Source organism: Polypterus senegalus, chromosome 14 (genome assembly GCF_016835505.1).
Source record: "Polypterus senegalus isolate Bchr_013 chromosome 14, ASM1683550v1, whole genome shotgun sequence".
NCBI classification, from domain to species: Eukaryota; Metazoa; Chordata; class Cladistia; order Polypteriformes; family Polypteridae; genus Polypterus; species Polypterus senegalus.
This window is the reverse complement of record NC_053167.1, coordinates 58315984-58328929: the sequence shown is the minus strand read 5'-3', so window position 1 is coordinate 58328929 and position 12946 is coordinate 58315984. Positions and strand designations below refer to the sequence as shown.

Here is a 12946-nt window from a genome sequence, read left to right as displayed (position 1 = left end):
TTCCGGGAGCTGCTAAATCCAGCTTTCTTGTAGAGCAGTTGAAAGATCAGCTTTGCCGGATTGAGCCTTGTCAGGGACCATTTTTTTCCATTTCCACTGTAAATTTTCAATCAGATTGAATTTGAATTTGCTGTCCACATCATTCAGTTGATATGCATTTCCTGAAGAAAGGTTTTAATTCTCTTTACTCTGTGGTTAGATACATTATAATCCTGAAAAATGACTTAATCATCATCAAATCTATTTCGTTTGATGCAATGAGAAAAGTGTGCATTTACTGTAGAGGTAATGATTGCCACCTCTCCTGGTCCTTTACCTGATATTCAACCCCATATCAGCAATGAGTGTGGAAATGTACTTGTTTTCTTCCAACAGTCATCTTATGTTTCATTAGAATGGCACCAAATAAAAGTTCCAGCATCATCTCCTTGGCCAGAGCAGATATGTGATTCATCACTGAATATTACTTTCATTCAATCATCCATAGTCCATGACTACTTCTGTTTAGCTCACTGTAACTTGTTTTCTTCTGTTTAGATGTTAATGATGGTTTACGTTTGGCTTTTCAATATGTAAGTCTCATTTCCTTCATTTGGTCACAAACATTGACTCCTGTTTTTGTCCATTTGTTTTTTTTTTATTTCTTTTGTGGTGCATTTTCTATTTTCCAGGCATATTGCTTTGAGTTTTCTGTCCTGACGCTTTGATGTCTTTCCTTGTTATTCCTGTATGTTTTCCTTTTCCAACTTTCCCATTTTGCTTGTACTTGCTTGAAATTTTACACACAGCTGATTGGGAACAACCAACACTTTTTGCCACACTTCATGTTTTGTAATTCTTTCCTTTGTTTCAACTGACAGCTCTTGTGTTGAGGCCATGCTTCCTGTCAATCAGCCAGGCGCAACAGCTTGTTAAGGTCTGCAAGCGCTCACTTTGAACTGCAGACTAATTGGCCTATTTGGATTTGTTACCAAGTGATTCCATATTTTTTTTTCTTCATTGTTGTGTGATCCCATAATTTTTTCCTCTACTTGGTCTGAACAAAAATGTGCCATTAATTACATCAGTTTCATTTAATTTTTTTGAGGTATGTTTTACAATGCCAGAATGTTCAGCTGATAAATTAAATAGTTTTGTGTCATATCTGTGAACATTTTTTTTTGCAACAAAGTAAAACAGCTGAAAGAACATCCTCCAAGAGTAGTGAATCCATAATTTTTGGCAGGGGTTATATATCTGTACACTGAATGAAAAGTTGTGTGCACAAATTAAAAACACCAAGAAACTGCTTTCATCACACTTTTCAAGTTAGCTCAACCTCTTAGCATTTTATTCAAAGCAATTAAAATGTTTAATTGGATCAATAAGCTGTGAAAGTTGGCCAAGCTTGTAAAAAGAAGTTTTAATCTTGATTCTTGTAAAATCATAACATAATATTTCAACTTATGCCATCTCGTATTTTTACGTATACCTAAATAAATTTTGTGTATTAGATTTGAATAAAAAAGCATTTTTATTATGGTTAGTATTGCTACTAAAATATGTCATTATTCTAAACCTGAATACACATGAGACAATGAAAACAGATTATCAAAGTATACCTTTATCAACTGTGAGTGCACGAGTAAAATCTTTTTTCAAAAGCCTTTTTAAAATCATCAGTCACAAATATTAAGACTTCAATCAGGTGAAGTAAAAGTTCATGTGCTTTCTCATGCTCTTTCAAGTGTATCCTCTTTTGGTATACAACGAAAAAATGACCATTATAAAATAAACTTCTCAAAAAAATGAAATGAACACTTTGAAAACACATCAGATCTCAATGGGAAAAAAATCATGCTGGATATCTATACTGATATGGACTGGGTAATGTGTTAGGAGTGAAAGGATGCCACATCGTTTGATGAAAATGAAAATTGTCAACCTACAGAGAGGACTGAATTCAAAGACACCCCGAAAATCAAAGTGAAAAAATGATGCAGAAGGCTAGTCCATTCTGCCAAAATTTCATTGCAGCAAATCAGAATCGTACTCAGTAGTTTGTATGGCCTCAACTTGCTTGTAGGCATGCCTGACAATGTCAGGGCATACTCCTAGTGAGATGACGGATGATGTCCTGGGGGATCTCCTCTTCGATCTGGACCTAGGCATCACTGAGCTCCTGGACAGTCTGAGGTGCAACCTGGCGACGAAGGATGGACTGAAATATAATGTCCCAGAAGTGTTCTATTGGATTGAAGCCGGGCATTGTCATGCACCAGGAGGAACCCAAGACCTTCTGCACCAGCATAGGGTCTGAAAATGGGTCCAAGGATTTCATCCAGGTATTGCCTCTTGCTACCAGTAGTGACACTGACTGTAGCCAAATGCAATACTAGTGAAAAAACAGTCAAATAAGATGTGGAGGGAAAAATGTCAGTGTCCTCCACCTGTTAAACCATTCCTGTTTTGGGGGTTGTCTCATTGTTGCCCATCTAATGCACCTGCTGTAAATTTCATTAACACCAAAGCAGCTGAAACTGATTAACAACCCCCTCTGCTATTTAACTGACCAGATCAATACCCAGATAAACCCATATAAAACTCATTTCTTAAATAATCTAAACGAAAAGTCTCAATAATGTAAGTTATAAACATAAAATTGTTTACTGTAATGACATGGTCAACATCATAACTAATCTCAGTTCAAAAGATTAAGATATTTAAATGCAAGTACTCTGTAACATTCTTTTTGTTTGCTGTCCAGAAGCAACTGGAAGCAAAGGTACATATGGTGACATATTAAACTAAATTTTCCAGTAAAGTTACGCTTTTTATAACACAAACAGATACTAGTAAAATACATTGTCTACCAAAATTCTGAATCTTAAAGAGAATGTCATTTTCAATTAAAGTAAAATATGTCCTTTCTGTGGCCATTAATTAGGAAAGTTGTATGAATGAAAACCTTTAGCCATTGTGGACCTTCCAAGATCTGAATTTGGCACCCCTGTGCTAACATAACAAGAAAAACTGAATTTAAGTGAAATGTTTATCTTTTATGTACTATCAGCCTCAATTTCAACCTTAACAGTTAATTTTAACTTTATCCCAAACATGTGTTAAATAATTTGGAAAACCACAACATAAAATATTCCTTCAAATAACATAAATCAAAGCAAGTTAAAACAATTTAGTTTATTAAGTTTCTGGAAGTTTTTTTCACCTGGGATTTTGTAGCTATAGGTTACAATGATAATGGATGGCAAGCGTTTTCACAGACGTGAGTCTTCAACCAACATCCTCCAGAAGGCAGTGGAGCCAGTTATGAGGCTGAGCAAGCAGAAGGGGAGGATCCAGGAGATTGGAAACCGGATAGTGATGTTAGAGGTCTTCGGCCATCAATTTTCCACTCTGCACAGGGAAGAAGAGACGATGCAATTAGATACAGTGCTACCCAGAGGCACTGAGCAGAAACACCATTGAATGAGCCCTGAAGTTGCCCACCAAGCACACATGTGTCACAATAGTAATACAAAATTATTCTGGAAGCATGCTGACATCAGGGAGACTAATTTGTAACCATGTTTGAATGTTAGAAAATGCTGTTCATATGGGAATATACTCATTTATACAAGACAAATATAACATAGTACCTTAATTTTTCAAAGTTTACATCTTTTCCATAAAGTAATTCTATAAGTTCTTTTTGTTTTCTGCCTTTAAATAATATATACATTATTGCCCATGGACCTTAAAATTAGCACATCAAGCCACATACTGTATCTGAAGGCTCAAATCCCTGTTCATGGTCACTACAAAACAGTGGACAATTTACACCATCTATTTATAAAGTAAGAACATCATTTTTTATGATGCCCATGTACTTATGTGGTGTTTCCTATAAAATGCCCCGCATAAATATTATGTCTGTAATGATTCATATCAATATACACTTTAATTGAAGAATTAATCCTAACACTAAATAATACTTTTAGGTGCATTATGTATTTGAATTAATTTTATGGTGGGTATAATAAGGTTCATGTGTTTCTCCTTTAAGTTTGTAAGATGTTAGCAAATATCATCATAGAAACAAAGCCAGGGATTTCACTTGCCTCAGCACATCTGCTTTTATAATTAGCTGAAGAGTCCCAGTGGGGCAGGAGTCTTCTGCAGGGCAGTTTGGAGCTGCATTCTCGAGAAGCATGCTGTACTCTGCTGTTCTCTCTAATTTACCTGCTTTGTGGCAAAAAGATTTCTAACTCCTGCTACTGTTAGTTAAGCTCCTTGTTTACAACCAGCACAAAAGAAAACCATTAGGAGGAAAACCAGCCGATAACAAAAATGAAGAATCAATAAAAATAAAATCTTGCTTTTTACTTTTCCATTTTCACTGCAAAGAGAAGTGAATCCTAGAAGAAAAGAAACAGATATTGACTTTTCTTAAAACATACCATTTATAAAAATCGTTAAAAATAATTCACAAATAGAACCAACTCAACAACAATTTTAAACCAAATAAAGATGTAACCACACAAAACAGATCAAAATTTGTACCTCAAAAACTGCATCCAAAACCTCAAAAAAATCATTGTACAGCTGGACTCTTTATTTGCACAACTGCCTAATAAACATTTTCAGGCAAAATGTCATCATATTTTAAAAAAAACACACATTTACATTTTTTTTTAATTTAAAAGAGTTCTGATTGAAGCAAACAAAGTTACAAAGTCAGACAGTAATTTGAACATACGAGGGACGTTCCAAAAGATTCCACACTTTTGTGTTTTCGTTGGAAACGGTGAAGGCAGGAGGAGTAGTAATTGGGTATTAAAAAGTTGGTATGACGCTGGGAAAATTGCATCGCAAACGAAGGTGACTATACAGAAAGGTGGTGTCATTTGTTTTGGAAATTCTTAATAAATAGAATTAATGAAAAAGTGAGGAAACATTTTGAAAGTCCCTCGTACTTTGTTTAAATAATTAATAAATTACACCAAGTGTCAGCAAGAAATATAAAATCAGGTGTGTCTAAGATATACATAAAATAGAAATAAAAAACAGCATGGAACAAATCAGTCCCATTCACATGGAGTCTCAGGACTCTGACTACTAACCACTCCAGAGAAAGGAAGAGACTATTAAGGAGTTTGCTTTGGTTCTGATCTCGGTATTCTTTTGGCTTATGAGTTTGCTGTTGATGGAACATAACTTTTCCCTTAATTTTGATTGGAACACTTAATTTTTTTTCTTTAGCAAGTCCCAGTCAGCATTAAGTTGCTAAGTAGCTCTCTTGTTCCCTTGTGCACCTTTGCGTATACATTATATATTAAGTTTCTGTTCATCTTTAATAAAATCCAGTTCGTGGTTGCACAAATATGATACTGTATCTGTTTCACTACTTAAAAAAAAAACAAAAAAAAAATACATGAAGTAGTGAGAAGTAATATACAGCTCCAGTGCACAGACATTTTGAATAAAATTCTAAAAAAACAAATTGACAGTATTAGGAATGCCTATTGTGGCAGAACTATGTGACTAACAAAGAAAAAAATTAAATGTTAAAATTTCATAAATCGCAAAATTAAGTTAACTATAAAAGGGGCTAGGGGCTACAGGCCTGAGTACATTAAAGATCAGGATATATCTTAAGGCCACAAGGTGTCAGTGTTGCTTGTTTGTTTTGTATAACTTTAAAGATCCAGGACTAAACGCTCACTTCCAGCCAGAATTCTGCACAGTGTAAGTTAGGCTTTTGTATCAATGTGACAGGAAAAAGAACATGGTGCTAACAAAAAAGACAGTCTGACTGTTAAAGGAGACATAATATATGTGGGCAGTAGAATAGCTTTCTTCTTTTGTAATTCTTCTTTTTTCCCATAATAAAATATGTTTTGTACGTTTTGTCAGGGGTCATTTACTGAGAATACTTGGCTGCACTTGAAGGCTACAAACATGTCATATCAATTTTTTTTATAACAGTGCCTTAAATATTGCTACTATTTACAATACTCAAATTAACAAACAATAAACATTTTATTATACTGTGTGTGATTAGGGAAAGCACTAACAGGCCCGAGATAACTCTTATGATCACTCTTTCCTAATACAAATTCCATCTCCAAGTTGCTGAAAATTTGGGTGAAATCACAAAAGGAAAAGTAGCCCATATGTTAAATTTATAAATTATAAAAATAACCTGCCTGCTTTAAAAAAAGGTCATAAAAATTACATTCACCATAAAATTAGCTTGGAATTGAAAGACTGATAACTGCAGATAGCTTTTGCATTTGATTTCTGTACTGTGAATCTCACACTGAACTAACTTCTACATCATGCATACATTTTAAACAGTGGAAGCAACATTAATGAGGCTTGAAAATAAAAGATACCTTTACTTTTACATCACTCTTGGTGCTGCCTGCTTGTCCTCACACGGTCACATCCAGGGACAGGGACAGACTGCCAGGCCTACACATTTTTAGTATTTCAGCATTGAAAAAGTACTCTCTTCTATGCCAAATTTCACAAAACATCATTTTTAACAAACATACAGTACTAGACATCGGTGCTGAGTGAATGTATTAACATTTTTTGGGAAACTTTTACACTATGACATGCTAAAAAAGAACACTATAGAATGTATTATTTGTGCTAGCTTTAATTCCAATATATATGATACTATTATTATTATTATTATTTATTCGGGTGACACCTTTATCTAAGTTGGTTTGCAAGACAAGGATGCAGTACAACAGTTTAAATATATTTCTTTTTTTTATAATTAGAGCACAGGTGGGTTAGCTGTCTAGGTCATGAACAGGGCAGCCTTCCTGCTTGAAGTCCAAGACCATCACCTCTATCTACGCTGTTTGAATTTAGTACTCTAAAGTGTTACACATTCACAAAGCACACTTTATATTGCTGTGAATGCCCAGAATTATGTTGATTAAAATTATAAGCATGTAGAAATTATGATAATACTTCTACCTTATTTTATTAAAATGTACCCCGTAGCACCATTCACAGGGCAGCAGCAATGTTAGCTGTTCATCTCATGCAAAGGGTCCTTCGGCTGCACCTTCCAAAGTATTAATTCAGTGTACACTAATGTAGTGTTGCTACAAATGTTGCTTCCACAGTAGATGTAATAATACTACTTACAAGTTATGCCCACCTGCCTCATGGTTGTGCTATGACTTGAACTGTGCTGCATTCCAAATTCATGCAGCTGCAGCAGTGACTGGTTACACAGAGACCACATTTTAACTAAGTAGCTATTTTTATTCATATCTTTCTTAAACATATGATTGATAAAGAATGCATGGATTATGCTGAAATTAAGACAAATTAATCCTTAAAAACTCAAAATTTGCTACAGTGTTGAAGTAGCAAAAGCCTATTCCAGCAGCACATGAGGAGAAGGCATGAGCCATTCTTGACAGAACTGCACATTCATGAAAACTGGACTGCTTTGGAGTTTTTGATAAACAAAATGTACGTATCTGTGGCTCTGAGAGGAAACCAGAGTACTCTGCAAAAGCCCACAAGGATAGAACAAGAATGGAGAAATGCCATACAGAAGGTTGCTCTGTTAGAAATTGCACCAGATCCTCAAAGAGTGAAGTGTTGTCATTTACTATTGTGCCGCCATTCTTCAATGCACAAAAATACCATATATTTTTTAATTCGTATTTAATTAATGTATAGGGAAAACAAACCTTATGTTGTATTTTTTTAGTGAGTTAGACATGTCTAATCTCTATAGGATCACATGCCATTAAGAAGTGATATTTTCCATGCTTATTAAGGAAGGTAAATAATTTTAGTAAATAATAACAGTTAAAAGGTAGTCCAGACAATCCCATTTGTATATAACTGTATATATCAGAATATGATTAATTTGCAGTTCCAAATGTGTCTTCTGCCTGAAGTCTCTGTTATGTGATATTTGCAACTAAATAACCATAATCGCCCTCTTGTGGACTAAAATTTAAAAAAATATTGTGGCCCCAGGCACTAAATTCTGCTATACACAACGGATATCATATTTTTAAAAGCTTCGTTTTATATATATAGATAGTGTAGACGTTAAAATAAAAATGTTATTACCGATCCTTACAAAATACACGTTATCTAAAAGATCCCTAACATTCATTTCACAGACTACACTTTGATAGTATAAACCTGTATTTTATAATGCAATTTTACAAATTAAAGTTATTTGCAAAAATAAATGTTCATAATTGGCAGATATGTTTTTATTATAGGAACTGCAATTATTTTTAAAAATTCTATGAATATTATTTATTGAAATATTAACGTAAAAGCATTTTTCTAAATATGTTAAAACCTGCACCGTTCCCGAAAATAAGAAATGGGGGTTATTTAAAAAGTACAAAAAGAAACTCACCAAATATCCAGTATACAGTAAATCTCGCTTGAAGATAAATCTTAGGAGAAAAAATGCATGCGTATATGATATACGTGGTGATCGTTTTCACTACTTCCATGTAATGGAAGTATTATGATGTTTTTGCCCGACCATGAACATTGATAGTTATAAAATATGATACTGCATTAAGCGTTCAGCAGAAAAATTGACAAATTCAAATAATTCTAACAAAATAATCAGCAGTTATAGGAATCACGTAACTTTTACTGAAAATTACAGACTTCTGAAGCTAAACAGTTGCATGCTATGTATGTGAACAAAACCAGAACACCCCTGAAGTGTGCAGTATTCGCTACTGCCATGGAGCGGCACTGTTTACTACTTTTTCACTTCTTTGCGGAGTTAAAAACATCTCGGTACAATAAAACGAATTCAACGCAGGGGGGTTATATTATCTTTATTTCTACAGATTGCGTTCATTTGCTTTGTTAAATATCACAAAAACATGACTTTAGTGCTTCCTAAATTTAAATCAGGTCTTAGATGGTTTACACATAATAACAGCTCGAAACACCAAATCTTTAAATTTAATAAAGCAAACTCCTTCAGAATCAAATGAATATACAAATTGATCAAACCAGTTCATCATTCCAATGATAAAAATAACGAATTTAGCTTGCACTATTTTTTTCTCTCCAACAGGAAGATCAAATTGGTTCTCTTCACAACTGTAGTCTGTCTAGTTGTGTTTTAACAGCTTTATTCATTCATTTGCCTGTTATTTTAGAGTAGCATAAAAAGTAACGCTAAAATGTAGATGTCGGTATGTAACAGAAATATCAGTGTAATTTATTAGTTCTTACTTTAAGTGTATTTCTTATAATCAATTTCAAAGCATGTGGTACAAATCTGTAATGATTTATTTAAATATAATCCGGTTTGTCTGTCTGATAAGTATAAAAAGCTACTCCACAAAAAGCGATATTTTTACATAAGTAAAAAGGATGTACGCTTTCATTCATCCATGTTTAACCCCAATGTTTAAACCCTGGCCGCTAGAACATCGCACACTCATTTACAGACTCACGTATCTCACTCACTCATTCACAAAAGCCCAGTCTAGTGCCACTTTACCAAATAGGAATGTTTTGGGGATGTGAACAGAAGTTCCTGCGGGAAAAAAAAAAAAGAAATTATCCGGGCCAGGGCGAGGATGGCAAACCCTTAAGCTTGACCCCCGTAACCCTTAAGCTTATAAAATATGTGTAAACGGTGTTATTTATGTATTATAATATCATTTACTTATGTTTGTTTGAAACGTATTAAATTTGATAACTCGGTTTCAAAAACCATCTGTCTTGTATCGGAGCTTGTATCCGCTTTTAATCTTTACTAAGATATCGCCTGAGCATAAGTATAACGGATACTGTAGGGACAGGGTTAATTCTGTACTAAAGAGCAGAGTGAAGACTGGTTTCGCATTCCTCGGATATTATTTAAAATCGATAGATAGATAGATAGATAGATAGATAGATAGATAGATAGATAGATAGATAGATAGATAGATAGATAGATAGATAGATAGATAGATAGATGTTTGGCGCCCAAGCAGACTTTTTGCCTTGTTTTGATGCCGCCAGAATAGCTGCCTGTGGAAAAGAAATCAATGAACGGCAATGTATGCCAAGTCTTCAGATTGCTAGGTAAGTGTGAGCTGTTACATTTGAAAAACACCAAAAACCCATATTGCTAACAAACCGAATTTGAGCAAATTACACAGAATGAGCAGATTCTTTTTGTTGTGTTATTAAGGGAGACGCCATATGCGACAGCTTTACTGACGGATAAATTATCTTTGGTTTCTCTTACCAGCTCCAAAAACGCTCGCTTTGTATTCACCTTTTTATAGCGTACCTGTAATAAACCATTCATTTAAAGTTAATTTACAACTGAATGTGTTTATGTGCAATACGATGCGTTGTTTGATTGCAACGGAGACTTTTTCAGCGATGAATTGCATATTAACTGTCTTAAATAATCTCTTATGTTTGTATGGTTTAGAAAAGAAATATATGGGAAGTTAACAAAACAATGGAAATATTTAGTTGGCCATCTACTGATTCATAAGAATGGCAATGCTTTACCTATTGGTTCAGGGTAAAATCATTAAATGTGGAATCATCGTTTTTTTATTTACAAAAAGTGTGTATACATTTGAGTGGACACAGACATTGATTCAATACTAGCTAACACTGTATTTAAAAGGAAACATCCACTCCCATGGCTCATTCTTATATCATTACACTTATACAAGAGATGCAAGATAGCTTTATTATGACTGTACATTACAATATTATTTATAAAGTGAAAAACACACGCGATGTATGGTCCGAATTGAGCACACTGTGAAAATCACAGCAGTTACCAGAACAGAGAATAGTTTTTGTTCGAATTGTCCTGCCTTTATAAGAGAACGTGTCCCTCAAAAATACAAACGCGTAATAAATGAAATCCATATTTTTGTTTTAAACATTTTTATAAACCTTTTTTTTTTAGAATTCGACAACGCCCTTAGCTGCCGCGGTTTTCTATGTTTTCACATTGTATAATTTACATTTAGCTGAGGTTCACTTTTTTTCCATATAGGAAAAAGTGACTACTGATTAGCAGGTACTGTTTGTTTACATACGTGCCAAGATCGTCTGGCTTCCCGTCCAGTGTTGGTCCTCCCTGGCGCCTGATGATGCGGAGATAAACTCGGCTTTCCGCGACCCTTTAACGGAAAGAGCGAGTTCATAAAACGAATACACTTGTAATTGCCCAGCCTTTAATTTACAAGGTATTCAACACAGAGGGTAAAAATAAATTCTATCTCAGTGGTATTTTAATGTGAGTTATAATAATTTAGCAAACATTTGAATAAAAACAGAAATATGGGATGTTGCATGAAACAAAGCTAATCGTTCTTATCAATCCATAGTGATCTGCGAAGAGGCAAACGGCCCTCCCAAAGAGTTGCTCTTTTCTGCCTTCTTTCATGTTTGATGTGGTAACGATGTGAATTTAAACACTTTAAGAATTAATCAGACTCAGTCCCTCCTCCCAGACAGGCGTTTATCTCTGAGGCGACTGAGATATTAACTTTCCTGCCGCACATTTTAGAAAAAGAAAAAAAAATCTTTAAATTTTATCGATCTGAAACTATGATTTCAGTAAATAGATTTATGATTATAAGTAACGGAAGGCGCAGTGATGGGTTATATAAAAATAGATACTTCTGCTACTACTACATTATAGTGACCGTTAATATTATTAAGAATAAAAAACATAGAAGAGCTGTAAACAGCTTCTTCAGTTTCAAAAAGGCTCAGTATCTATCACAGCGTTAAATTCATTTGTCTTGCTTTTTTAATGTATACTGAATTTAGTTACTGTTTTTGAACTGGTTTTGAGATGGAAGCATGCCTTGTAGTTACAATATGTTGAAACAAATGCACTTATTTCTGTTAGGTTACGACTATTTGAAATACTGGGTCTAAAACTGTATTTTCATTACTGTTTTTTTTTTTTTATCAAGCATAGCTTTCTCTTTGAGTAACAGAAGCCCATGGGAAGACTGCAATGTATATTATTAATTTATACAGAATAAACATGTAATTGTATATTTAGCAGCGGAAAGAGGAATAGTTGCTGTAGTACTTATCTAAGCCTAGCTGCGTGTGTGTTAACACACCAAAGAAGATTATGCATAAAAATCACCTAATTTAAAGACAACTGCTTTATCGCTATAAATATGGGTTGAAGATATTATTCTGCTATTAACTAGTAAATATTTAGTAAACAATTTTAGTTTTAGTCTTTGTTCCTCCTTTGCATAATTACAGTTGCACAAGTGTTGTATTTCATCAAAATCAAACTATATGTCCAACTGTAAATAAATGGTTGGTAACTTTCAAAAATATTTTCTTTAATATAAAGGATTTAAAATTTTAATTTAGTCTAATCTACACAAGAAGCCATGACATCTGTTTTCCAATTTTATTTATGGGGAAAAGGAACAAAAAGCACATACTGTATAAACAACAGGTTGAAAGGCTAAAACATTTTTCAAAATATTGAGTATAATCAATTTAGAAAAAGCAATGTTTTTAATAACTGGATAAATTATGTAACAAATTAGAAATATGTCACAGGTTCATATGGGAACTATTGCATAGTGCTGTATTGTTTATACTTGATTTTCTACAAAATTCTAAAATCATTTTGGTCTTAAGATGTAGAAAAAAGACCCGACATACAGTCTAGTGTGCAGGCATTGTGCTTGCTCTTATTTCTCAGTGCCATTTTTAAATTTCCTAGCTCATTTCAATGCCTTAGCAGTTACCTATGCTCTGCAATTTTGAAAGCCATGTTAAAGACATGTTATGTACCTGTCAAGCACGGTTATCATAATTTTTAAGAAAAAAATATCTGCCATGATTAATTTTATTTTAGCTGAATTTAATGAATGTATACAGCCTTTTTCATTTATCCCATACATGATTTCTTATTTTTATACTTTGAAAGAGC

General features: G+C 33.8%; 1 long non-coding RNA gene across 2 annotated transcripts in view; it reads right to left on the bottom strand.

Annotated features, from left to right (window-relative positions):
* Positions 1-3399: 3399 nt before the first annotated feature.
* LOC120514497 overlaps positions 3400-12946 on the bottom strand; it is a 64033-nt gene continuing 54486 nt past the window's right edge. For both annotated transcript variants that reach the window (XR_005630473.1, XR_005630474.1), the window contains one exon: positions 3400-4394. This is a non-coding gene — a long non-coding RNA (uncharacterized LOC120514497). The remainder of the gene's footprint in view (positions 4395-12946) is intronic.